Below are 14,408 nucleotides of genomic sequence, written 5' to 3'. Positions count from 1 at the left end.
GGGAAAATAGGAAAAAAATGTGGGAAAAAAATCATTATTTTTCAGTTTTCGGCCATTATAGTTTTGTTTTTTTTTTCCAGATTATTTATTTTCAAGTTTTTCGAACAAAACAGGTACAGATAAAAATACTTAAACATCAAGCGGATATTTACATTGGTCACATAGCTGCACATAATACATGACATAGATGGATAATTCAGTGTCTGGGTGCTATATTCAATCGGAATCCAAGTTCTACTGTCACCTGTTGCGGCCTATAAAATTCAAGGTGGAGCCTAAAAGATCAAAACTGGTCTATTCTTTGGCCAACCGTGAGTATCAAATATTGCACAGCACTTATGGGCCCATAGGGAACATACACCAAAGTGCCTTTTCATTAGAAAAATGTCATTGGTCAAAGAATTATTTTGGCTTTTCCTTGACTATTCCAAGAGTCCATCCTGTCCCTATATTTTGAACAGAGCCTAAGATAGATATATGACCAACTAAAGCTCAGTTCAAGGTCATAAAAGAGAAGAAGAGTAGAAAAGAAAAAGAGATCAGTGAAGAGTTAAGAGGTTCAGGGGGTAGGGCAGGGGCGCGCACACACGGGCACTCCGAGAGGTACCAGTCCATTGGGTCAGTCCCATCGCACCAGAGGGCAAAATTTCTTATTATTCACAGAGTGCTCACTCCCGCTGTTGTACTTTCCTCTCTCATACCATCATAAGAGATTTGTATTGTGGTGTCTCTTTGAATTCAAACCATCCGAACCATGTCTTCCAGAACTGCTCGTGCCTAAATTGTATTGTTGATGTAAGGTCTTCCATTGCACACACAGAGTTTACTTCGGCTAGCCATTCTTTAATTGTCGGGGGGGTAGTTGATTTCCAGTGTCTAGTGATTATGGCTCTAGCTGCATTGACCAGGTGCCTTGTTAGTGTTTTTTTGTATTTTCTTATTGACCATGTGTTGTGGTGCAGTAAAAAGAAAGCTGGTGAATCTGGAGGGGAGAAATCACTTAACGTGTGCATGATATTTCGTACATCTGACCAATACCGAGACAACTTATCACACGACCAAAAGATGTGTATCAATGTGCCAGGGTCCGTCCCACATCTCCAGCACAAATTTGATGTAGCCGGGAACATGGAGTGGAGCATGTCAGGAGTATGATACCATCTAGTAAAAATTTTATAACCAGTTTCTTGGTTTCTTGAGGAGATTGATGATTTGTGCGAGAACAACAGGATTTTATCCCATTGTTTGTTGCTAAATGTTAGGCCTAGGCAGTGGCGTCCCTACCATGGGGCGGCCAGGAGCGCTCCGCTCCGGGTGTCAGCTCCAGGGGGGGTGTCATCAAGGCCTCCCCAGAAGCCTTGATGACACAGGAGGGGAAGCAGCGCTGAAGGAGGGGTGGCAGCGTCGGCGGGGAGGGGGGAAATACCCCCCACATCTCCCTCACCTGGGTCCCCTCCTTCGGCGCTTCCCCTCCACGGGCGCCGGCAACGGGCACTGACAGGGCGGCTGATAGCCGCCCTCAGTTTACCCGAGCAGGGCTACGGGAAGATGGCCGCCGAAGCCCGCACTGGAGACAAAAATAGACGGCAAGATGGCCGCCGACGCCATCTTGCCGTCTATTTTTGTCTCCAGTGTGGGCTTTGGCGGCCATCTTCCCGTAGCCCTGCACTGATGACGCAGCAGGAGACGGCGCGGGACATTCAAGAGGAGCTGCGGAGGCTGCCTGGGACTCGGAAGACATCTGCAGGTAAGGTTTTTTTCTTTTACAGGTGCACCGGCCACCCACCGCTGCTGCCCACCTACCCACCGCTGCTGCCCACCTACCCACCACTGCTGCCCACCTACCCACCAGGCTACCCACCACTACTGCCCACCTACCCACCACTGCTGCCCACCTACCCACCGCTGCTGCCCACCTACCCACCACTGCTGCCCACCTACCACCACTGCTGCCCACCTACCCACCACTGCTGCCCACCTACCCACCAGGCTACCCACCACTGCTGCCCACCTACCCACCACTGCTGCCCACCTACCCACCGCTGCTGCCCACCTACCCACCAGGCTACCCACCGCTGCTGCTCACCTGCCCACCGCTGCTGCCCACCTGCCCACCGCTGCTGCCCACCTACCCACCACTGCTAGCAGGCTACCCACCACTGCTGCCCACCTACCCACCACTGCTGCCCACCTACCCACCGCTGCTGCCCACCTACCCACCAGGCTACCCAGCAGGCTACCCACCGCTGCTGCCCACCTGCCCACCGCTGCTGCCCACCTGCCCGCCGCTGCTGCCCACCTACCCACCGCTGCTGCCCACCTACCCACCGCTGCTGCCCACCTACCCACCACTGCTGCCCACCTACCCACCAGGCTACCCAGCAGGCTGCCCACCTACCCACCACTGCTGCCCACCTACCCAGCAGGCTACCCACCACTGCTGCCCACCTACCCACCACTGCTAGCAGGCTACCCACCACTGCTGCCCACCTACCCACCGCTGCTGCCCATCTACCCACCGCTGCTGCCCACCTACCCACCGCTGCTGCCCACCTACCCACCACTGCTGCCCACCTACCCAGCAGGCTACCCACCACTGCTGCCCACCTACCCACCACTGCTGCCCACCTACCCACCGTTGCTGCCCACCTACCCACCACTGCTGCCCACCTACCCAGCAGGCTACCCACCACTGCTGCCCACCTACCCACCACTGCTGCCCACCTACCCACCACTGCTGCCCACCTACCCACCAGGCTACCCAGCAGGCTGCCCACCTACCCACCACTGCTGCCTACCTACCCACCAGGCTACCCAGCAGGCTACCCACCACTGCTGCCCACCTACCCACCGCTGCTGCCCACCTACCCACCGCTGCTGCCCACCTACCCACCGCTGCTGCCCACCTACCCACCAGGCTACCCACCACTGCTGCCCACCTACCCACCACTGCTGCCCACCTACCCACCAGGCTACCCAGCAGGCTGCCCACCTACCCACCAGGCTACCCACCACTGCTGCCCACCTACCCACCACTGCTGCCCACCTACCCACCACTGCTACCCAGCAGGCTGCCCACCTACCCACCAGGCTACCCAGCAGGCTGCCCACCTACCCACCACTGCTGCCCACCTACCCACCACTGCTACCCAGCAGGCTGCCCACCTACCCACCAGGCTACCCAGCAGGCTGGCCACCTACCCACCACTGCTGCCCCCCTACCCACCATGCTACCCACCTACCCACCACTGCTGCCCACCTACCCACCAGGCTACCCAGCAGGCTACCCACCACTGCTGCCCCCCTACCCACCACTGCTACCCAGCAGGCTGCCCACCTACCCACTAGGCAATCAGGCTGCTCACCCTTCACCACCTACCCACCAGGCTATCAGCTTGCCAACACTCAAATCTGCTACCGATATTGTGTATTTTGTGGTCAGATCTGCTACCGACATTGTGTATTTTGTGGTCAGTTTAACTACCGTCATTATGTATTTTGTGGTCAGTTTAACTACCGTTGTGTATTTTGTGGTCAGTTTAACTACCGTCATTGTGTATTTTGTGGTCAGTTTAACTACTGATATTGTGTATTTTGTGGTGAAATCTGGTGCTGACATTGTGTATGTTCTGGTCAAATCTACCGCAAGATTGAATGATTTTTTTCTGGTCAAATCTGCCGACATGATTGAATGTATTTTCTTGTGAAATCTGCTCACATAACGTGTAATGTCTGGTGAAATGTTCTCGCATTACGTGTATTTTATGTTGAAAGCTTCTGACATTTTGTGTATTTTCTGGAGAAAAGCTGCGCAATGATGTGAATTTTCTGGAGAAAGGTTGACTAAAACTTGGGTGCACTTTTAAATTAGCTCCGCCCCATCCGGTCATAGCCACGCCCATTTTTTCGCCGTGGTGGTGTACCGTGGGGGGGGGGGGTGTCTTTCAATACCTAGCACCGGGTGTCAAATGCCCTAGGTACGCCACTGGGCCTAGGTCCTGTTCCCATTTATCTCTGTATTGGGCAGACGGAGCGCAAGTGTCATTTAACAGAGAGTACATCAGTGATATAACTCCTTTCATGTGACCTTCTGCCTGACATGTTTTTTCAAATGTTGTAAGGGATCTGTCGAAGCTGGTTTTAGCACCTTGTGACAGTAAAAAGTGCTTAAACTGAAGCCAGCTCCATTCATCCAGTTGTGAAAGGTTCAGATCCCTCTGTATTGCCTGGAGTCCTACCCATTCCCCGTTTGCTATTAAATGATGTGCCCGTAGTTGCGTGCTCCCTCCCCAGTTGGGGTAGCCTCTGGGGTGAAGCCCCAAAGGGAAAGAGGGGTTCTCAAGGATGGGCAGGAGTGGTGATGGCCAAGGTGAGAACAGAGGGAGATTTCTATATTTAGCAAACATCCTGATAGTATGGGAGATCAGAGAGGCAGCCGGATCTGGTATTTTCAGATTTTTAGCCGACCATGGTATATTGCTTAGTCTACCAGAGACCAGTTCATTCTCCATTCCAACCCATTGTTTATAGTTAATGTGCCTGTGCCAGTCAATTATCCTGGTCAGTACTGCTGCAGCATAACATAGCCGCGGATTAGGTACTGCCATACCACCTAACTCTTTGGGAGCAGTCTGGATACTATATTTTAATCTCGGTTTCCGTCCGTTCCATATGAACTTCGAGAATACTTGAGTTATGGCTCTAAAATATGTAGATGGAAGAAAGATAGGAAGCGTTTGAAATAGATATAGTAGGCGAGGCATAACCGTCATCTTAACAATACTCGTACGGCCAAACCAGGAGAAACGTGGCTTGTCCCAGACTCGTAAGTCTTGTTGGATTTTTTCTAAGATAGGTGTAAAGTTATGGGCCATCAAATCCTTGGGGTTCGGAGTTAAGTTGACTCCTAAATATTTCAAATATTTTGGTGGCCATTTAAATGGGAAGTTGCCTTGCAGAAGTACTTTAAGCTGGTGAGGAATTAATATACCCAGGGCCTCGCTTTTATCATAATTAATGGAGAGATTAGATAATTGCCCATATGTATGAAACTCCTTTAACAGATTTGGGAGGGAGATATGTGGGTTGGTCATATAGAAGAGCATGTCGTCTGCATAGGCTGCCACTTTATGTGTGGAGTTCGGAAAATCTACCCCCTGTATATCAGGATTATTGCGTATGGTACATAAAAAGGGTTCTGAAGAGAGAGCGAAGATGAGAGGTGAGAGCGGGCAGCCCTGTCGAGTGCCATTCTGTATTTTGAACATATCTGAGAGAACCCCATTTGCTTTTACCTTTGCATTCGGGCAAGAGTAAAGGGATAGAATTCGTTTACGCATTTTTCCACCTAGACCAATATGGCGTAAGGTGCATTCAATGAAGTCCCAGTCCACCCTATCAAAAGCCTTCTCAGCATCTGTCGAGAGTAGCAAAGTAGGAGTGGACCGGGACCTCACCCAGTTCAGGACATCAAGGGTCCGGATGGTATTATCTCTTGTTTCACGGCCTGGGATAAAACCTGTCTGATCGAAGTGTACTAATTTGGTAAGGAACGGCGCCAGTCTATTTGCTACCATCTTGGAGTAAAGTTTCAGGTCTATATTTAATAGAGAGATAGGACGATAGCTTTGACACTGTGCAGGGTCCTTCCCTTCCTTATGAATTACAGTAATATGTGATTCCAACATGGTAGGTGAAAACCAGCTTCGCTCTTGCGGGAGTTCAGTAACTGCATTAAAAGCTCGAAGCATATGAGGGGAAAGTAGTGATTGAAATTTTTTATGAAACTCGGATGAATATCCGTCTGGGCCGGGAGCCTTGCCTGAGGGTAGTTGTGAGAAAGCCACTCGTAACTCGTCCCCAGAGAATACATCCTCCAGTTCCGTAGATTCCTCTCGGGTGATATTGGGCATTTTTGAGTTTTTTAAATAAGAAAGCATTTTGAGCCGCCTACTAGAGGTATGAATGTCTGGATTGGAGGAAGGGAGATTGTATAGGCCTTCATAGTAGTCCCTAAATACTTTGGAGATCTCTTCATATTTATAGTGTAGGGAGGAGGATTTGTCTTTAATACGAGAAATGTATCCAGATGTTTGCTGGTTTCTGAGAGCTTTGGCTAACATAGAACTGCATTTATTGCCGTATTCGTAAAAAGAACGACGGCACCTTTCAGCTGCACGTTTTGCTTTGTGGAATAGTAAGGATTTAAGGCATTCTCGTTCTTTAGTTAGGGCTAATAGTGTTGTTTGTGTCAGATCTCCTTTATGTTTGGATTCCAGCTCTCTGATTCGTGACAGGGTGTCCCTAATATCTTTCTCTCTTTCCTTTTTACGCTTTGCGCCTTCTCTAATGAGTAAGCCTCTAGTGAAACATTTAAATGTTTCCCAGATCACCAAAGGTGACATATCCCCACAAACATTGATTTGAAAGAACTCTTCCATCTCTGACTGAAGTTTTTGCGCTATTTGTTTATCTTGGATCACAGAGTTATTGATACGCCAGGTAAATGAGCCTTGTCCTTCTTTCCCAAAATCTAGATCCGTCCAGACCGGGGCATGATCCGATAGGGTCATATTGCCAATACCTGGAGAGACGGAGTTTGAGAGCAGATTCTGTGAAATAAGCACATAGTCTATCCTGGTATACGTATTATGGGGAAAGGAGAAAAAGGTGTAGTCCTTTTGTGATGGATTATGTATTCTCCATACATCTACTAATTGTAAGCTAGATAGAAGAGTTCTACATTTGCTGAGGAGTTTTTTTGGACACAGGAAACCTCTGTGAGGACGAGTCAACAAGTGGATCTAGGGCTAGGTTTAAATCACCCCCTAAAATGATGCTACCCTCAGCAAAATTCATCAGTTTTGATATAAAATGTTGGAGGAAGGTGGGTTGTTGAGAGTTGGGGGCATAGAACGAGCCAATCGTGACCGTCTGATTAAACAAGGTACCTTTGATCAGGTTAAAACGACCCTGTGGGTCAGAGTATTCTTCTTGAAGAGAGAATGGGGTATCCTTCGATATCAAAATAGCTGTGCCTTCGGATTTTGTATCCTGGGGACAGCTATAATAGGCTTTGTTATAGAATTTGTTATACATCTTTGGGGGAGCTGGCCCTTTAAAGTGAGTTTCTTGCAGACATACAAGATTGGCTCTTTCCTTGCGAAGCATATTTAGGACCGAAGACCTTTTTTCAGGAATATTCAATCCTCTGGTGTTCAGGGAAAAGACTCTAAGTAATTGCTGGAATGTAAAAGTGCACTGCCTGGTCCCCTCCGGAACCCCCACGCACACACCCATACCCCAACCCCGTAGAGAAGAATGGAAAGAGAAAGAAGAGAAGAAAGGAAACAGAAAAATAGGAAAAATGTGTAAGAAACCACATAATTATCATAAACATTGTAGTTACCTGTTGACCGTATAAGGGTCTACAAGTAAGTAAAACCATCTTGTAACCACGGGAATTTACAATACCCGTATGCATGTTGGCATAAAGCCCTGGGGTAAGAGAGTCCACACCACAGAGTAGTGTGTAGTCTCCGCTCCCGACATCGTGCACTTAGTTCAGTAAATTCAAATTAACATAACCTTTATCTGATAACTAGCGAAAACCCAACAGACCCTGATATATGCCTGGAAAGGCTATATGCATAACCCAATCATTAGCCTAAATATAGAGAAGACCCCTTTGTGCTCGGCAGTTAGAAGACGTATTGTCCCATCTCGGATCTCCGCCGACAGGATCACCTATTATGCATGAGCCCTCCAACCCACTCCCCCTCCCGCACCCCTCCGCGGGCTAGGAGCTTTATCCAGACCCCCCAAGCCACCCCAACAGTTGAAATGGGAGGGGGGCCCGGAGACCCATCATTACTTCCAGGGGGGCATGAGAGAAGGGATGAACGCGGGGATACCCATCACCGGCTTCGGAGTAGAGTTTTGCTTATTTATGAGCGGAAGTCCGATCCAGTGCTAGGGGAGATACGAATAAGCCATCCGAAAGTTCAGAAGAGATTTGCATCAGTTTGCAGGACACTTGGCTTCCACAGCGACCGCGTCCATTGGAAGTGTGTGCTCGACTGTTTATCGGGCCTAGGCAATTTTACTGGGTGTAAGGAGGAAGGTTGTATAGGGCCCAAAGTGTCGGGCTTGCAGTTAAAGATGGCCGATGGACAGTCAGTCCGTGATGGGCATTGTAGTATGTCATCAAAGCAGTAATAAAGTTACTAGTACTCACTGGGCTTGTCTGGGTCTTTGAGCTTTTTGCGGGCGGAACGCTGTTATGGTGTCCGGATCCCATTCTGGTAAAGCTACATTCGGAAGAGAGAGTTCATCTAAGACTGATTGAAGGTCTCGTGGGTGACGCAGGAACACTGTTTTCTGCTCCTTCTCGATTATGAGCTGAAAGGGGAAACCCCATCGATATGTGGCTCCTTCCTGCTTTAAGATCTGAATGAGAGGGCGTAAGGCCTTGCGTTGGATTAACGTGGATGGAGCAAGGTCTTGGTAAAGAGAGATAGGAGATCCCTGCCATTCTATCCGATCCTGTCTGCGAGCCGCTGCCATGATGAGCTCCTTCTCTGGATAGTTATGCAGGCGGCATATAATGTCGCGAGGAGGTTCTTGTCCTGATGGCATAGCTCTCAGAGCCCTATGCGCCCTGTCAAATTTCAGCTTGCTATCCGGAGGTCTGTGTAGCAGTTCATTAAATATGTTGCGTAGTGTAGGAACGATATCCTCCGTCCTGAGTGTTTCAGGGAGGCCTCGGACTCTAATATTATTTCTTCTCCCCCTGTTCTGCATGTCTTCCATCTGCAGACGGAATGTCTGTGTGGCGGCCCGTTGTTTCTCCCCTGCTTCCTTCAGGCGGGCTACGTCTGCTTGCAGGGTGGCGATACTAGCCTCCGCCGTCACCACGCGGTCCGACAGGCCCGTTAAGTCCGCACGGATCACTGCGATCTCAGCTCTCGTGGAGGATACGATACGTTCTGTTTGTTCGTCCAGATCTTGTTTGGTGGGCAAACTTCGGAGGTATTTCCAGATATCCTCCAGGTTACATAGAGCCGCGGGGCCCGCTTTCATTGATGTGGATGTGGAGGCCTGTGTTGAAGAGGGAGGATTGCCCGCCATCCTGGTAGGTTCCTTCGTGGCACTCCGGGCCTAAAAATATCGGGTAACTGGCCTCTGAGAGGGCGCTTTCGGGGTCCGATCTATAGTAGAGACCTTCCCAGCCTTCTTCATAACCCAGAGGTATAATTCAAGGTTCGTTCAAGGTTAGTTATGGAGGCTTTAGCATGCACGAGGTTGGGAGCTCAGCGGCCACACTTCTTCATCCTTCCATAGCTGGCTCCGCCCCCCGGCCATTATAGTTTTTAAATAATGCATGCTACTGTAATTAAAATCCATGAAATGTATTTGCCCATTTGTCCCCTTTATTACACCATTTAAATGATGTCCCTATCACAATGTTTGGCGCCAATATTTGGAAATAAAGGTGCATTTTTTTCAGTTTTGTGTCCATCCCTAATTACAAGCCCATAGTTTATAAAGTAACAGTGTTATACCCTCTTGACATAAATATTTAAAGAGTTCAGTCCCTAAGGTAACTATTTACAGTGTCTTGCAAAAGTATTCGGCCCCCTTGAAGTTTTCCACATTTTGTCACATTACTGCCACAAACATGAATCAGTTTTATTGGAATTCCACGTTAAAGACCAATACAAAGTGGTGTACACGTGAGAAGTAGAACGAAAATCATACATGATTCCGAACATTTTTTACAAAGAAATAACTGCAAAGTGAGGTGTGCGTAATTATTCAGCCCCCTGAGTCAATACTTTGTAGCATCACCTTTTGCTGCAATTACAGCTGCCAGTCTTTTAGGGTATGTCTCTACCAGCTTTGCACATCTAGAGACTGAAATACTTGCCCATTCTTTTTTTGCAAAACAGCTCCAGCTCAGTGAAATTAGATGGATAGCGTTTGTGAACAGCAGTTTTCAGATCTTGTCACAGATTCTCGATTGGATTTAGATCTGGACTTTGACTGGGCCATTCTAACACATGGATATGTTTTGTTTTAAACCATTCCATTGTTGCCCTGGCTTTAAGTTTAGGGTCGTTGTCCTGCTGGAAGGTGAACCTCTGCCTCAGTCTCAAGTCTTTTGCAGACTCCAAGAGGTTTTCTTCCAAGAATGCCCTGTATTTGGCTCCATTCATCTTCCCATCAACTCTGACTAGCTTCCCGGTCCCTACTGAAGAGAAGCACCACCAGAGCATGATGCTGCCACCACCATATTTGACAGTGGGGATAAAGTGTTCAAAGTGATGTGCAGTGTTAGTTTTCTGCCACACATAGCGTTTTGCATTTTGGCCAAAAAGTTCCATATTGGTCTCATCTGACCAGAGCACCTTCTTCCACATGTTTGCTGTGTCCCCCACATGGCTTGTGGCAAACTGCAAACGGGACTTCTTATGCTTTTTTGTTAACAATGGCTTTCTTCTTGCCACTCCTCCATAAAAGCCAACTTTGTACAGTGCATGACTAATAGTTGTCCTATGGACAGATTCCCCCACCTGAGCCGTAGACTTCTGCAGTTCATCCAGATTCACCATGGGCCTCTTGACTGCATTTCTGATCATCACTTTTCTTGTTCGGCCTGTGAGTTTAGGTGGACGGCCTTGTCTTGGTAGGTTTACAGTTGTGCCATACTCCTTCCATTTCTGAATGATCACTTGCAGGGCCGGGACAAGGTCCACTATCAACAGAGGCTGAGCTGCCTAGATGCGCCCCCCCCCCCCATATAGTGCTATATAAATACATAATAATATGGTAGGACATTAGACTATGACTATGGCAGGATTAGATTGTGAGCTCCTCTGAGGACAGTCACTGACATGACTATGTGCTCTGTAATGTGCTTCAGAAGATGTCAGTGCTATATAAATACATAATAATATGGTAGGACATTAGACTATGACTATGGTAGGATTAGAGTGTGAGCTCCTCTGAGGACAGTCAGTGACATGACTATGTACTCTGTAAAGTACTGCAAGAGAGGTTAGTGCTATATAAATACATAATAATATGGTAGGACATTAGACTATGGCTATGGTAGATTAGAGTGTGAGCTCCTCTGAGGACAGTCACTGACATGACTATGTGCTCTGTAATGTGCTTCAGAAGATGTCAGTGCTATATAAATACATAATAATATGGTAGGACATTAGACTATGACTATGGTAGGATTAGAGTGTGAGCTCCTCTGAGGACAGTCAGTGACATGACTATGTACTCTGTAAAGTACTGCAAGAGAGGTTAGTGCTATATAAATACATAATAATATGGTAGGACATTAGACTATGGCTATGGTAGATTAGAGTGTGAGCTCCTCTGAGGACTGTCAGTGACATGACTATGTACTCTGTAATGTGCTGCAGAAGATGTCAGTGCTATATAAATACATAATAATAATATGGTAGGACATTAGACTATGACTATGCTAGGATTAGATTGTGAGCTCATCTTAGGACAGTCAGTGGCATGACTATGTACTCTGTAATGTGCTGCAGAAGATGTCAGTGCTATATAAATACATAATAATAATATGGTAGGACATTAGACTATGACTATGGTAGGATTAGATTGTGAGCTCCTCTGAGGACAGTCAGTTACATGACCATGTACTCTGTAAAGTGCTGCAGAAGATATCACTGCTATATAAATACATAATATGGTAGAGACATTACACTATGACTATTGTAGGATTACAGTTTAAGCTCTGAGGATAATCAGCAGTATTGATATATACTCTGTAACATGCTATGGAGGGCATCAGCACTATATAAATACTTAAAGTGGCCATGAATTATACATTTCTCCAGACAATTGATTATCTGATTTGATAACATTGATCAGAAATGATTGTTCAGGTCCACTAATGGAAGGAAAGCTGCTATCCAATTTGCTCATTAACAGAATTAATACAGACTGATTCCATCAATTTGATCAAATTGGATATACTGGTTCATTAGTGGTCCAGGACAACTGATTGTCTGGTGAATTGTATCGGTAGTGGCCACTTTAAAACAGACCTGAATTTCCTCTCTGCTCTAAAAGATAGGCAATAGCATAAGAACCTTCATAGAAAAAAAAATTTTGTTGCAGCTGATACAAATCCTGCAATAAATCTGCACTTTCTACTTCCTGCTTTCATGGAAGCAGACATATTGCTAACATCCTGTGCTTTCAGATGAGCTTATCTGCCTCATCTTCCATGTCAATCAGGTGGCACAGGGGAGAGACCAAATTAACACTTGTGATTAGTCATAGATGAGAGGGAATTAGACAGGCTAAGCTCTCTAAATGCATGCAGGGTGCATTTCTCTGTGTTTTCCGTCTGTCCCGTGCAAGAGTTCAGGTCCACTTTAAAAGTGAAACATTGATGGGATGCAGGGGCGTAGCAATAGGGGTTGCAGAGGTTGTGACCGCATCGGGCCCTTGGGCCAGAGCGGCCCCAAAGGGCCGTTCCTCAACTACAGTATTAGCTCTCTATTGGTCCTGTGCTCATAATAATCACTTCTATAGATACTTTGAATAGTGGTAATCATTAACAAACTGTTCCCCATCCCCTTCTTGTACCTCTGACACTGTAGTTGCCATTGGCAGGTTTTGGTGCGCTGTATCAATTGTTATGTATAGAGTGCTTGGGGGGCCCCATTGCAAAACTTGCATCGGGGCCCACAGCTCCTTAGCTACGCCACTGATGGGATGCTTTTGGGGAGGGAAACATTTGAGGGAAGGAAAGCTAGGGTAGAGAGGCAGAAGATTTAGAGACAGGAAGGGGGGGGGGGGGGGAGTGGGTTGGGCATGGTTAAGGGAAGATATAGCATCATGATGACAAGGGAGGAATTGAGAGTGATAGGGAATGGGAGAGAGGCATGAGTGTTGGTGACATAGAAGCATGATCCCAGACCTGACATTCAGCTTATAGTCACTCCCCCCCCCCCCCCCCCCCCCCCCCCCCCCCCTGTGCTTTCCTTTCACCTAGGAAGCCCAGCTCTGGCATATTAACAGTGCAGTAATTTGTGCTGTTATCTTACAGCCCCCACATAATCATGCAGCAGCTTCAGGGAAGAAGGAGAGAGGGCTCCCAGCTATGAGTGTCTCATGTACAGTGTGGCAGCAGCATTAGGGAAACTAATCCTTTCAGCTCAGCCTCAGTAACAGGCAGTGTGTGCTGGATGTGAGCAGAATCATGCCTGCATATTCTGCTCTGGACACTTCTCCCCCTTCCTCACACTCAGTGCTTCTACCCAACCAATTCCCCACATAAGGCACGTAATTATGTACCTGTCTTCTGAGTCCCACTGCTTCTTTCCTGAATTTCCCGGGTCTCCAGTCCACACAGTGCTCAGCCCCGCCCCCTCAGTGTGACAGAAGAGAGAAGAGGAGGGGAGGGGCGCTCTGCTCTGTGAATACACTTACGTAGGGGAGACTGGGGACAGCACACAGCAGACAGATTTCTCCATAACAGGCTGATCTGCAGCTTACCGTAGCGTGGATCACCCGCCCCAGCTCTCCTGCCTCTCATCAGGCACCGGCCAGTGAGCCCAGCGTGAACACAGTCAGCGGGGATGGTGGGCGGCAAGCCAGGCAATACACAGACCTGCTCCTTGCGCCCCACCCACACTGCAGTTAGCTCCGCCCAGAGGCTCCAGCCTTGTGAGCCTATGTGTCGGCCCGGCCCTGATCACTTGAACAGTGCTTCATGGGATGTTCAATGCTCTGGAAATCTTTTTGTAACCTAAGCCTGCTTTAAATTTCTCAATAACTTTATCCCTGACCTGTCTGGTGTGTTCTTTGGACTTCATGGTGTTGTTGCTCCCAATATTCTCATATTCTCTTAGACAACCTCTGAGGCCGTCACAGAGCAGCTGTATTTGTACTGACATTAGATTACACACAGGTGCACTCTATTTAGTCATTAGCACTCATCATGCAATGTCTATGGGCAACTCACTGCACTCAGACCAAAGGGGGCTGAATAATTACGCACACCCCACTTTGCAGTTATTTATTTGTAAAAAATGTTTGGAATCATGTATGATTTTCTTTCCAGTTCTCACGTGTATCCCACTTTGCATTGGTCTTTCACGTGGAATTCCAATAAAATTGATTCATGTTTGTGGCAGTAATGTGACAAAATGTGGAAAACTTCAAGGGGGCCGAATACTTTTGCAAGCCACTGAATGTATTTTTTTTATTGTAATTTTTTTTTATTACAAAAAAAAAAAATGGGGAGTGTGGGGGGTAATGAGTTAATTTATAATGTAAAACTATATAGTTATATATGAAAAAATGCTTTCGGGTGTAGTTTTACTATTTGGCCACAAGATGGTCACAGTAAT

The 14,408-nt window shown here is 47.4% G+C and overlaps 1 protein-coding gene across 1 annotated transcript in view; it reads right to left on the bottom strand.

The window, feature by feature from the left end:
- Positions 1 to 13,375, bottom strand: part of KIAA0753 (KIAA0753 ortholog) — a 290,703-nt gene extending 277,328 nt beyond the window's left edge. Inside the window, exon 1 of the mRNA XM_068270192.1 lies at positions 13,351 to 13,375. The gene's annotated coding sequence lies outside the window, so the exon portion shown is untranslated. The remainder of the gene's footprint in view (positions 1 to 13,350) is intronic.
- Positions 13,376 to 14,408: the final 1,033 nt, after the last annotated feature.

The sequence above is a fragment of the Hyperolius riggenbachi genome, chromosome 2, assembly GCF_040937935.1.
Source record: "Hyperolius riggenbachi isolate aHypRig1 chromosome 2, aHypRig1.pri, whole genome shotgun sequence".
Classification (NCBI taxonomy): Eukaryota; Metazoa; Chordata; class Amphibia; order Anura; family Hyperoliidae; genus Hyperolius; species Hyperolius riggenbachi.
This window is presented reverse-complemented; position numbering and strand designations above follow the sequence as displayed.